Consider the following 10,695-nt stretch of genomic DNA (forward strand, 5'->3'; position numbering starts at 1 on the left):
CAGTGCGCAGCACACACACCTGCTTAGGCAATGTAAAGAGTGCTAGGCAGCCTCAGACTCACCCACTTGCTTAGCTCTGCTAAGCTAAGGGCAAACTGGAGCCACAGGGCTCCAATCCGCTTACAGTATGCCTAACACACACCCCTATGATGTCACCTAACTCTTAGGCTTGAACCAAGCTATTCCTGCACTTACACTGCTGGGTGTTGACTAACACTGAGGGGAAATCTGGGATTCAGTATAATTCCCATCATTTGCATAGGATTGCCTGCTAATGCATAGCTACAGGTCCCACACTGAGTCTCCCCTCTTAGCAACCACTATTCACTGGCCATGTTGTCTTCTGACTGCCATTGAATATAATGGCAAAATAGTGATTTTGGTTAGAATGCTTATTTCAGTTTTTTTTTTATATTTTCGGCCCGATCCCATTTGCGTGCCGCTGCCCTATGCTTAAACAGCCAAATTGGCTAAAAAAAAATAAAAGTTATTTTTTTTATTTTTGAAACTGTTTTCCATGCCAATGCCATATATTTGGCCATTGACATGCTTTACACGTTCTATACACCCTTTATTTGGAGCTGTCATGGCTTTTGTAGTTTGCAGAAATGTACTCAGTTACTAACCGTGTACATTTCTACAGATTACACTAGTCCTGCACAGCCAGCTTCCTGGATTGCAAATTCACCTCACTTACATGGTTTTCACATGCAAATAAGGTAGTTTGCATACAGGAGCTGCGTCCCTGCAATAATAGTGCAGGAGCACTCGTGCACGTCCCTACAGCTTATTCCTAGAGCACACGGCAGACATATTGCCTCCTGGAGCTCCTGCAATGCTCCTGCACACAGTGCAGGTCTTGCCGAATCCGGGGGTGGGTCTTTGATCATAACTGGCTTATTATGCGCTTAAGACACAGATACCAAGAAATTCAACTTGAAACCAAAGCTTGTGTTTTTTTTTTGACAGTTTTTTTTTTCCAGAAAATGCAGTTCAGGGGTTTTAGTCCTCTGTGAATTCGCTTTCTTTCACTCATAGTGGCGGCTACTAAGGTATATTGATTAGGTTCCATTTTAAGATAATCATTTTTCTTTGGATAATACTGCTGATTCAACTTGGAAAGATTTCTAGTTGGCATTTTTGAAAAACTAAATAAATAGATAAATAAATTAATAACACCAAGGATTCATTAAGACACTATTGCATTGCATTAAGGGCTATGGCAAAAGGCCCTGTATCTGCAGTGTGGCACTTTTCAATTTAAAAATTCACTGCAGTGATGAAAGATTAATTTTATGGTTATTTGCATATCTATGAATCACAATTAACTACAGCAAAATGCAGATCAGCAATTCCTGTGGCAGTTAATAACAGGGATTGCATTGTGTTAGCACAGGCACCCCCCATCATTCTCCCATGCACACAGTAAAAGGCACACACACACACACACACACACACACACACACACACACACACACACACAGACTCACAAACACATGCGATTTATCTGACACCTCATGATTTCTGGTTTTCCTCTGCCATGGAAATTTACATATGATTACAGTCGGTCTTTAAAACAAGACATTCACATTTCACAGTTCATATCCTTCAGTAAATGCATGCTAAGGCAAACTCTGTTATCCTACGAGGTTGAGAGGTATGCCTAACATTTCCTATACTTATCCCTTGTACATTGTGACATGCATGACATGCTGCAGACATTGCATAATCCTCAATACATATTAGTGCAGTGGGATAATGCAGGGGTATCTTGCAGCATAGGTGCATGATCTGAATCCTTTTCCACCACTCTGTACTTTTTTACATATGTACTGTAAAACTCAGTCCCTGCTGTCTAGTGGTGGTGCAGGGGACTAATATTCCCTGTAGGGTGCAGGGGACTAATATTCCCTGTAGGAGGTGGGAATGTACAGGGTTCAAACTCTCTTTTTAGTGCCTTTTACCGTATGCTACTTATCCCTGAAGTCTAGTGGTGGTGCAGACGATAATATCTTCTGGAGGATGTTGGAGGATACAGGATTCAAACTCTCTCTTAATGCCTTTTAGGGCATGCTACCTATCCCTGATGTCTATTGGTTTATTGCATTTTTAAAAAATATATGCCTTTAAAGCATGCCATATTGAGCATCCCTGATATCTATTATCCCCTCCCACCATACTCTTTAAGTGCTACTCAAGCATAAGTAACAGTTATCTCTTTTGGATTGTGTTTCCCCACCCAATTATGCAGACTCTGCTCAATAGTCTAGAATTGTGTAGAAGAAGGACAGTTACACGGAACATGCCAACCACGCACAGTGACACACACACACACACACACACACACACACACACACACACACACACACACACACACACACACACAAAAAAAAAACAGCAGCCCCCTCCTCAGATGCGCTCATCTATTCACCTTTATAAAGATGCATGCGCACACACACACACACACAGACACACACACACACACACACACACACACACACACACACACACCTGTATAAATTATCCCCTAATTTACCTACCACTATCTTCCAGACAGACAAATATTTATACATGCAGCCCTTCACATGCAATCATGCATAAACCTTCTAAACCGACCTTACCACTCAAGTCCCCCTGAACTTACCTCTACTGAAATGGATGCACATGGCCTTCTGGCTGTGTTCACCATGAAGTACAAGGAGCGATTATGCTAACCTATGCAGCTGAGTGAGTCTATGAATTGTTCGGTGTTTAGATACTTTCCTAGAGGCAGTTCTGGGGGAGAACACATGGCTAATTAGCATATGCCTCTTTTTCCCCCGACTGCCTCATTAGCATGCAACATGGACACAGAGACAGCTCCGTGTGGTGCTGCATGTCTTCATAAGAAAGCACCATGATAAGGCTGTTTATGAATTCATAATGGTTACACTGAGGTATGTCCACCTCCTCATGATTACCTTTATGAATCCCCCGATTCAATTAAACATCTTTTATAAAAAATTGTACTTAGTTATGGTAAATTCTATACAAAATGAAATTTACACACCAATATATTTCAGCTATGTTAATAGTATATTAAAACTTTTTAAGAAATTTATAAATAAAAGCTTAGTATGAAAAGCATTGGTTATTCTCTACCAGAGAAATTACACAGGTGGGTTTTACACATATCATAAATTATATTACAACATTTTGATGGGGAAAAGTTACAATACATTTACACTTCTGGTTCAGTTGTCTTAAGAACTCAAAATTATCTTTACATGATTTACAAATAAATGTTGCTCTACAAACTGCAGAATGGCTGGATGTATGAAATATGAGGATTTTATCCATTAAAATTCAAGAAACTCCTTTCTAACTAGTTGGATGAATTTTCTAATTTATTCCAACTTATAGCACTGGTTTCAAACAATTTACTTCAAAGTCTTGTTTTTGTCTATTGTATAACATTGTTAGACTTTACAACAATTATACCAGAAACAAACTGGGATTTTCATGTTACAACTTCATGTCCTGATCTAGATACAAGCAAAACTCTATCATTTGATATCTCTAAAGGGAACAGCTTCATCTTTATTTTGGAATTTATATTCTTTGAAATGTATTCCCTTTGTTATTCATGTTCTTTGCAGAATATGTAAGGTGTCAGTAAATATTACCTCCATACATTTTATGACCACTGAATTCTTTAAAAAAATGTCTAAATAAACACTATATTTTTTCAATCTCTTTGGCCAAGTCAAATTAAACTATTTGGCTAGTTTTATTCAATACCATATTATGTGCTAATTCAAATCAAAGATCTTTGTTATAGATTATTTTAACAGTGTTCAGGAAAATTAAACAAAGAAAATGGAATGAAAACAAAAGTCAAGAAGCTGCAAAGGTGAGGCTCCAGCACAACAACTTCAAAGCATTCAAAATGTATATCCAAAGTATCGAATTTTCTCCAAGAACAAATCAAGGATCTGGATTCCACTCCGCTGCAACACAGTTTTATTGGTACACAAGTGCTTTCACAAACAGCTTCTTCAGGTGTATAACATCCATTAAAACACACACACACACACCTTATATAATACTTAAAATCAGTCACATGATTCTAATTAACAGTTTAACACGGAGTGGAATCCAGATCCTTGATTTGTTCAAATTGGGTCGTTTTCTTTATACAGAAGTCTTTTGTTATTTACCCACTATTTCAAGGGCTATGGCTACAGGCATGGACAATATAGACCTTGAATATATACCTGTTTCAAAAGTGAAATGGACTGAAACTAATTTAGAATTATTTTTATCTAAGGTGAGTGAAGAAGAGAATCCACTATTGAAAAATTATATTGTCACTGAAGGGACAGAATATTCTAATACTGATTATCTGGCCATGAGAAGTGAAATGCTTTCGTTACAAAAAGACTTATTTAAATTGAAGCGGGTGCAATATGAGAAGTTCCATCTAGAAGCCTGTATAGCTGAGAATGTTATACCTTGAGGTCTCAGGGTGCTTAAAATGCCTGCTCAAATTGATTGCGATCCCATACTGTTAAGTGAATGGCAACAGTTGAACATTAATACTAGTTTGGGGTATTTAAGGCTGCTGGTAGCGGCAGCAGGAAGAGAAGAGATAAAAATCAATGACATTATAAAGAAAAAGTGTATTGACATGTGTAAGACTTAGGCTGCAGAAGCATTAGTTAAACCGATGACCGATACGGTTGAAAATGTATCAGTATATGCTAGAAAGCTTTTACAAACTAAAGTAAAGAAGCTTTGTAGAGATCAGAAAGATTTTTCGTTGGGTCATATTTTCATTTGGCCATGAGATATGAATAAAAATAATCTTTCTGTTTCCAATATTCATCCAGTGGCTCAGGGATTAAATGAGAATATTCCCTCTTCACAAACCCCAGCCTTTAGAGATACATTGATTGGGCAAGTAGAAACAGATGGGCGTGTTCGTGATGACAACCGAGTGAACGCCTTGACATCCGACATTTTGAATTTACCTGCAACGCCAAACCTTGGAGCAAGGAAGAAGACGATACAAGTAAGCGTGGATGTGCATCGTGAAGCAGAAACTGAAACTTTAACTAATAATGTGATAGGAAACTCAACTTCTTGAATTTTCCTCTGCCTATAAGAGAAAGATCACAATAAAAAAGCCTTCCAACAAGTAAGACATTAATTGTAAATTTATCAGACTATTGTCTAACAGAATTTGAATCTAACGTGTTAGAAAAAGGGCTATTGTTTATACCAGCAATGGATATGAATATCACTGAAATTATCTTTGATTTAAAATTGTTTACCCGTAATTTGACTTTAAAAACATTGTTCAATAATGAACAGGGAATGCATGATGTCACATTTAGGATCCTAATCCAGATCCTTGATTTGTTCTTGGAGAAAATTCGATACTTTGGATATACATTTTGAATGCTTTGAGGTTGTTGTGCTGGAGCCTCACCTTTGCAGTGTCTTGACTTTCATTTTCATTTTTACTTGTGGATTTTTTGCAAATCTCTGCAAAGGTGCCTTGTTCAAATTGGGTCGTTTTCTTTATAAAGAAAATGGAATAATTAATCCCCTCCTTTTTAATGAATTTTTTTAAAGATATTCTTAGTTATGTACTATGAGATGGTGGAGAGGATGGCTCACTCATGGAAGTACATGGAGTTGGTGTTACTTCCTGGTAGAGACCAGTGAAACAGCCAATTATGCTTCTTTGAGAGGGTGGTATTGCTTATAAAAAGTGACGGATTATCTCTGCAGTCAACTCGTATGACTTCTCCTACCCCGGGATTCACTAATCCTCCATGTAAGACTAAATAAGTCTTACACAGAAACTGCAGCCTAAGCAGATGATGTCAGCATGCAATGCATATTCATGAGGGCACGTTGACTCAACTCTAAGGCTAACACGGAGCATGCACGAGTGCAAGGGGTGTGTCAGACTGCCAAGCAGTCAAAAAATCCATGCCCCTGCAAGTCCCACAATCATCAAATGTAAATGACATGAGCGAGTCCGCTCAAATGTGTACATCCACAACACTATACTCCCCCACATTCTAAACCCCTGTACAATTATAAAATGTAAAACCCTTATTTTTTTTATTATTTCCAAAATAGCTGCCCGTATTTGCGCGTGTTTGCACGTGTTTGCCCATTGCTTAGCTACAGTTAGCAGTTTAGGCATCGAAGAGGATAATAAGACACTTATATGCAAGTTAAACCAAATAGCAATAGTGTAGTGGTACAGCCTTCACACAAAGAGGAGGCATTCCCGGTTCAAGTCCCTCTATTCCCCTTTCTATTTTCTGTATGAAATCTGTATAGAAAAATAATTCCTGACATTTATCTTTTAAATTTAGTAAAAAGCATTGAAATGGCCTATGTAGTAGTGAATAATATTTTATACATATATAAGAAGGTGAATTGGTTATGCATACTGATGAATGTATAAGTAACGTATCTTAAGCAATGTGATGCACTGTTAAGCAAAGTTTGACAGTATTAAGCACATTTAGGTATAATTGCTCATAGCTTAGCACTGCTTTAACTAGAGCAATGGCTTTGCGCAGAGCTGCGCAGAGCTGCGCATCGCGCCTAGTGCAAACAAAACATGTTTGTGCGAAGCTGCGCATTGCGCTAACTAGCACAATGTCGGGCAACGTAGAGCAATGTTGGGCAAAGTTGAACAAAGTCGGCTAAACACAGCCACACCTAGCTGGTCAGGCCAGTAGTAAAATAAAAAGCAATGACAGGTCTTGAACCCAGGATACTGTGCACCATAATCACAGTACTGAACCACTAAGCCATGACAGCTTTTGATGTTCATGCACTGTCAACACACATATACATATTAATCAAAGTTTACTCAGTGCTAAGCAGGTGTGCACTCAGCTGAGAATTTTCAAATCCGGCCAATCACAAATAAGTGCTGAAAATGAGGCATATTTAAGCTCCATAGGCAGAAATACTTGCATAACTGGTTGTAGCTCCCATCTGCAGGCAGCATGGCTGGTGTTGGAGAGGGCTCTCGCTTTCAAGCGCAACGGTGGGGCATTGAGGAGTCAAAAGTGATGGTTTGGCTCCTTGTCCATAATCATGATGCCAGACTCCTGCAGGGCCAGTTCCAGGGCACTGAATACAAAGCGGAAGCCTGGAACCGTCTCACACATGATCTCACCAGTGCCACAGGTGTCCCTCGGACTGGTGAGCAGGTCAGGCATCACCACGCAGACCTGAAGAGACACAAGCAGGACCAACTGAACCAGTGGATACAGGAGGCCCTTGGGATGCAAAATGCCCCAATACTGAGTAGGTAGCCATGGAATGAAGTATGTAAGAATTACTATTGTAGTTGATATTATGGATAGGTATATGTATCAACATCACTTCATTTACTTCACAGCTGCAGGTGTCCGTGCTGTGACTCAGCAAGCCTATGCAGATAGGCAGCTAAGGCTGCGCCTCCAGGCAGGTTAGTAATTATTATGCATGTATTGTTATATAAAATAAGTGAGAGAGCCTGAAAAAAGGTGTTGTAGCCCAATAATAAAGGTATAATAAGTCTAGAATAACCTCTCTGCATGTACTGTTATGTAAAGTGAGAGAGTCTGAAAAAGAGTGTTGTAACCCATTAATAAAGGTATAAGTCCTGAATAATTTCTCTGCATGTATTGTTATATAAAATAAGTGAGAGAGACTGAAAAAGAGTGTTGTAACCCATAAATAAAGGTATACTATGTCTTGAATAAGTCGTCTGCATGCAATGTAATATCAAATAAATGAGAGAATCTCTAGAAAAGTGTGTAATGTAATTAATAAAGGTATAATTCCTGGAGTGCGTCCATGTCACTTTCTTCGAAATGTTGTTGTACTCTTGCAGTATAGAAATAGTAGTGTTGTATTAAGTGCTGTCAACCCACACTTGGGTAGGCCCATAGAAAGTGGATGAAAGGAGTGCCAGTAGTTGTTAAGCATATATACAGTCCTCAACTGTTGTTTCATGGCTGGCGTGTATAGGTAAATCTGGCACATGAGTAGCTTGTTATTGTGTTCCCCAGAAATGTCAGTGTGCTGCTAGAAATGTAGGGATCTGTTAAAATATAACTGATAATGTCACCTGAACACATCCAGATATGTAGATATATAAATATAAATAAAATATATAAATACGTAGCAGTAACATCTGCATCCTGGACAGTCTGTATGTCAGATACAGGTCAGGTATATAAGGAACTAGCAAAACCCATTTCACAACTTAATGGACATTGCCTAGTGTAATAATACAGGTAGGGGTTATATACCTGTAGTCAATAGGAATGTAGTGTAAACTATAAGTACATATACGTTGTTAATGGAGGTATCTTTTTACACCCTACTGTATGAGCATAAACAATGCAATTCCACACCTCAATGGGTATGTCTAATCTCAAAATATTTGTTGGGGCATATGTCCTATTGGTTTATAAATATCTGCATTTACTTTGATGCATGTGCCCTGTTCAAATACCACAGTCTTGGTAGCCTGATGGCCAATCAATCCTGCATGCTGTTGGAATGTCCACTGTTGTTCTATATATGTATGTGTTATGCTTGCTGTTCAACTGTTGGAACTCTGGTGTGTTGGGTTAATGGGAATATTACTGCATGCTGTTACAACTAATTTGGAATGCTGTTGGCTGTTACCAACCCATATTGTCATTAAGTCCTCCTAAACATAGAAAGTACGGGAAGGCTGGTCCCAGCGGACCCACCTGTCCCACCTCAGCTGGCGATGGCACCTGGCACCAGCAGGTCTGGTGTCCAGCCCGGGACCTCCTCCTCCGTTGGCCCTGTGCCACCTTTGGGTGGAAGCGCTGCAGGGGATGGGGCTCATCCCCCCTGCAAGCGTGGCTGGAGGAGGGCCACCTATCACCCTCCGAATGGTCCGGGCTGTGGTGCATAGGGAGATCGAGCGTTCAGTCGCTGATCCTCTACGCCAGCTTGAGGCACATGTGGTCCGACTCACGGGTGAGCCTGCCCCTCCTACACAGCCCCCAGCACAGTCACCCTCTGGGCTGTGAAGGTGCAGTGGTGACTGCCCATAGGGGGGATCTCAGTTCCATTGTTGCCATCTGTGGGCTCATGGGCTTGCGATTTCTAAACATCCTTCCCTGTCAATGGTGTTCACCCACCGCATGTGTCATATTCCGCCCCTGTATGCATCTTGTTTGTCTTGTCTGTTTACCTCCCCAACCTTTCTCCCCAAATATCCATACTTCCCCTACCCCACATTCCACTTTCACCTGAAAAAAAAAAGGGCAATCTGCTCCCACAAAAAAATAATGCCCCATACATAGCTGCCCATTTTGCACACATGTCCGCACATCATGGACACATAAACTGATATGTAACTGACAGTATAACATACTTTGTTGTCCTCACCCCTCTCTCAGGAGTGGAAGGTTTCAAATTTCCCTCCAAATTTCTAGCATATGCACAGCTGTTGCTGTTAAAGAAATAGGCAGCTATGGACCCTCTCTACACCCGTCCTGCACATCCTGAGCTGTTTTCCCTACTGTCTTTCCCTCTTTGTGCCCCTTTTTCACCACTTTCCTATCTCCCCATTTTCTTTTCTTTCAAAGAAATGAGTGCGGGGGTTAGCGGGAGTAAGCACTTTTAAGCAGTAGTTAGTGGGTTTGTGCGAGTGTGCGTTTGTGTGTACTTAGTAAGTACTGCTAAGCTTCACGCAAACCCACGCAAACCCGCTTACAACTGCTTAAAGTGCCTTAGTCACCCTGCATGTGAGGGCCCTTGTTCTGCTCAGCAGGAAAATAAAACACCACTGTCAGTCTTGAATCCCGGACCTTGGACACACTAGACTGCATGAAGTACCACTAAGCCACAGTAGATATACAGCAAGTTGTTGCTGAAATATATATATCATGCATCAGAATGAGTGAATGTAAATGAAAGATAGGAATGCCATAACACAAAACCTGTTCTGTGGAGCTTTACCAGCAGTTATTGTGGAATTGCATTACATGACTGTGATAACAGAACCAGACATTCTAGCAGTAAATAATGTTACAGTAGCACTTTACAACCCTCACACAGTATCATAGCAGGACAATCCCCACCCAAACATACAAAATACCTGTGTATTCAGGGTCCAGCAAGGATGTAGGTAAGCATACTCAGTACTGGAATTGTCCAGTTTTCATGAGCATCCTGTGCTAATGTCAACAATAAAAAAGCACCAGCTGTGCAGAAGTGAGTACATTAATGTTCACAGTATAGCAGTTCACAAACAGATCATGTGCCAAATGAATACATCTCAATAACTACGTATGTATGGCAGCTAAATGTATAAGTAGAAAAGAAATTACATACTCCCATGTATCTTGTGTTAGCATTTGTATGGGTGAGTACAATTCTACACTGACAACTGTGTACTGGAAGTGCCAACATTCAGGTCTGAGTACAACATTCAAATCACTGGCTACACCCCTAGCTTCAGATATAAGAAGTATACCAACCTTCTGACTTACACAATGGTGTCCACAGCAAACAAGCATGGGCCCCACTTTGGAAAGCTGAAAGGGCTACGCCTACCTGACCTAGCAATTTATAGCATTGGGTTGCTATGACAGTAAGTACTGCAATTACCACACAGCAGGCTGCATGCAATTACCAAATGGT

The sequence above is a fragment of the Protopterus annectens genome, chromosome 1.part0, assembly GCF_019279795.1.
Source record: "Protopterus annectens isolate FY-2018-M chromosome 1.part0, PAN1.0, whole genome shotgun sequence".
Classification (NCBI taxonomy): domain Eukaryota; kingdom Metazoa; phylum Chordata; order Ceratodontiformes; family Protopteridae; genus Protopterus; species Protopterus annectens.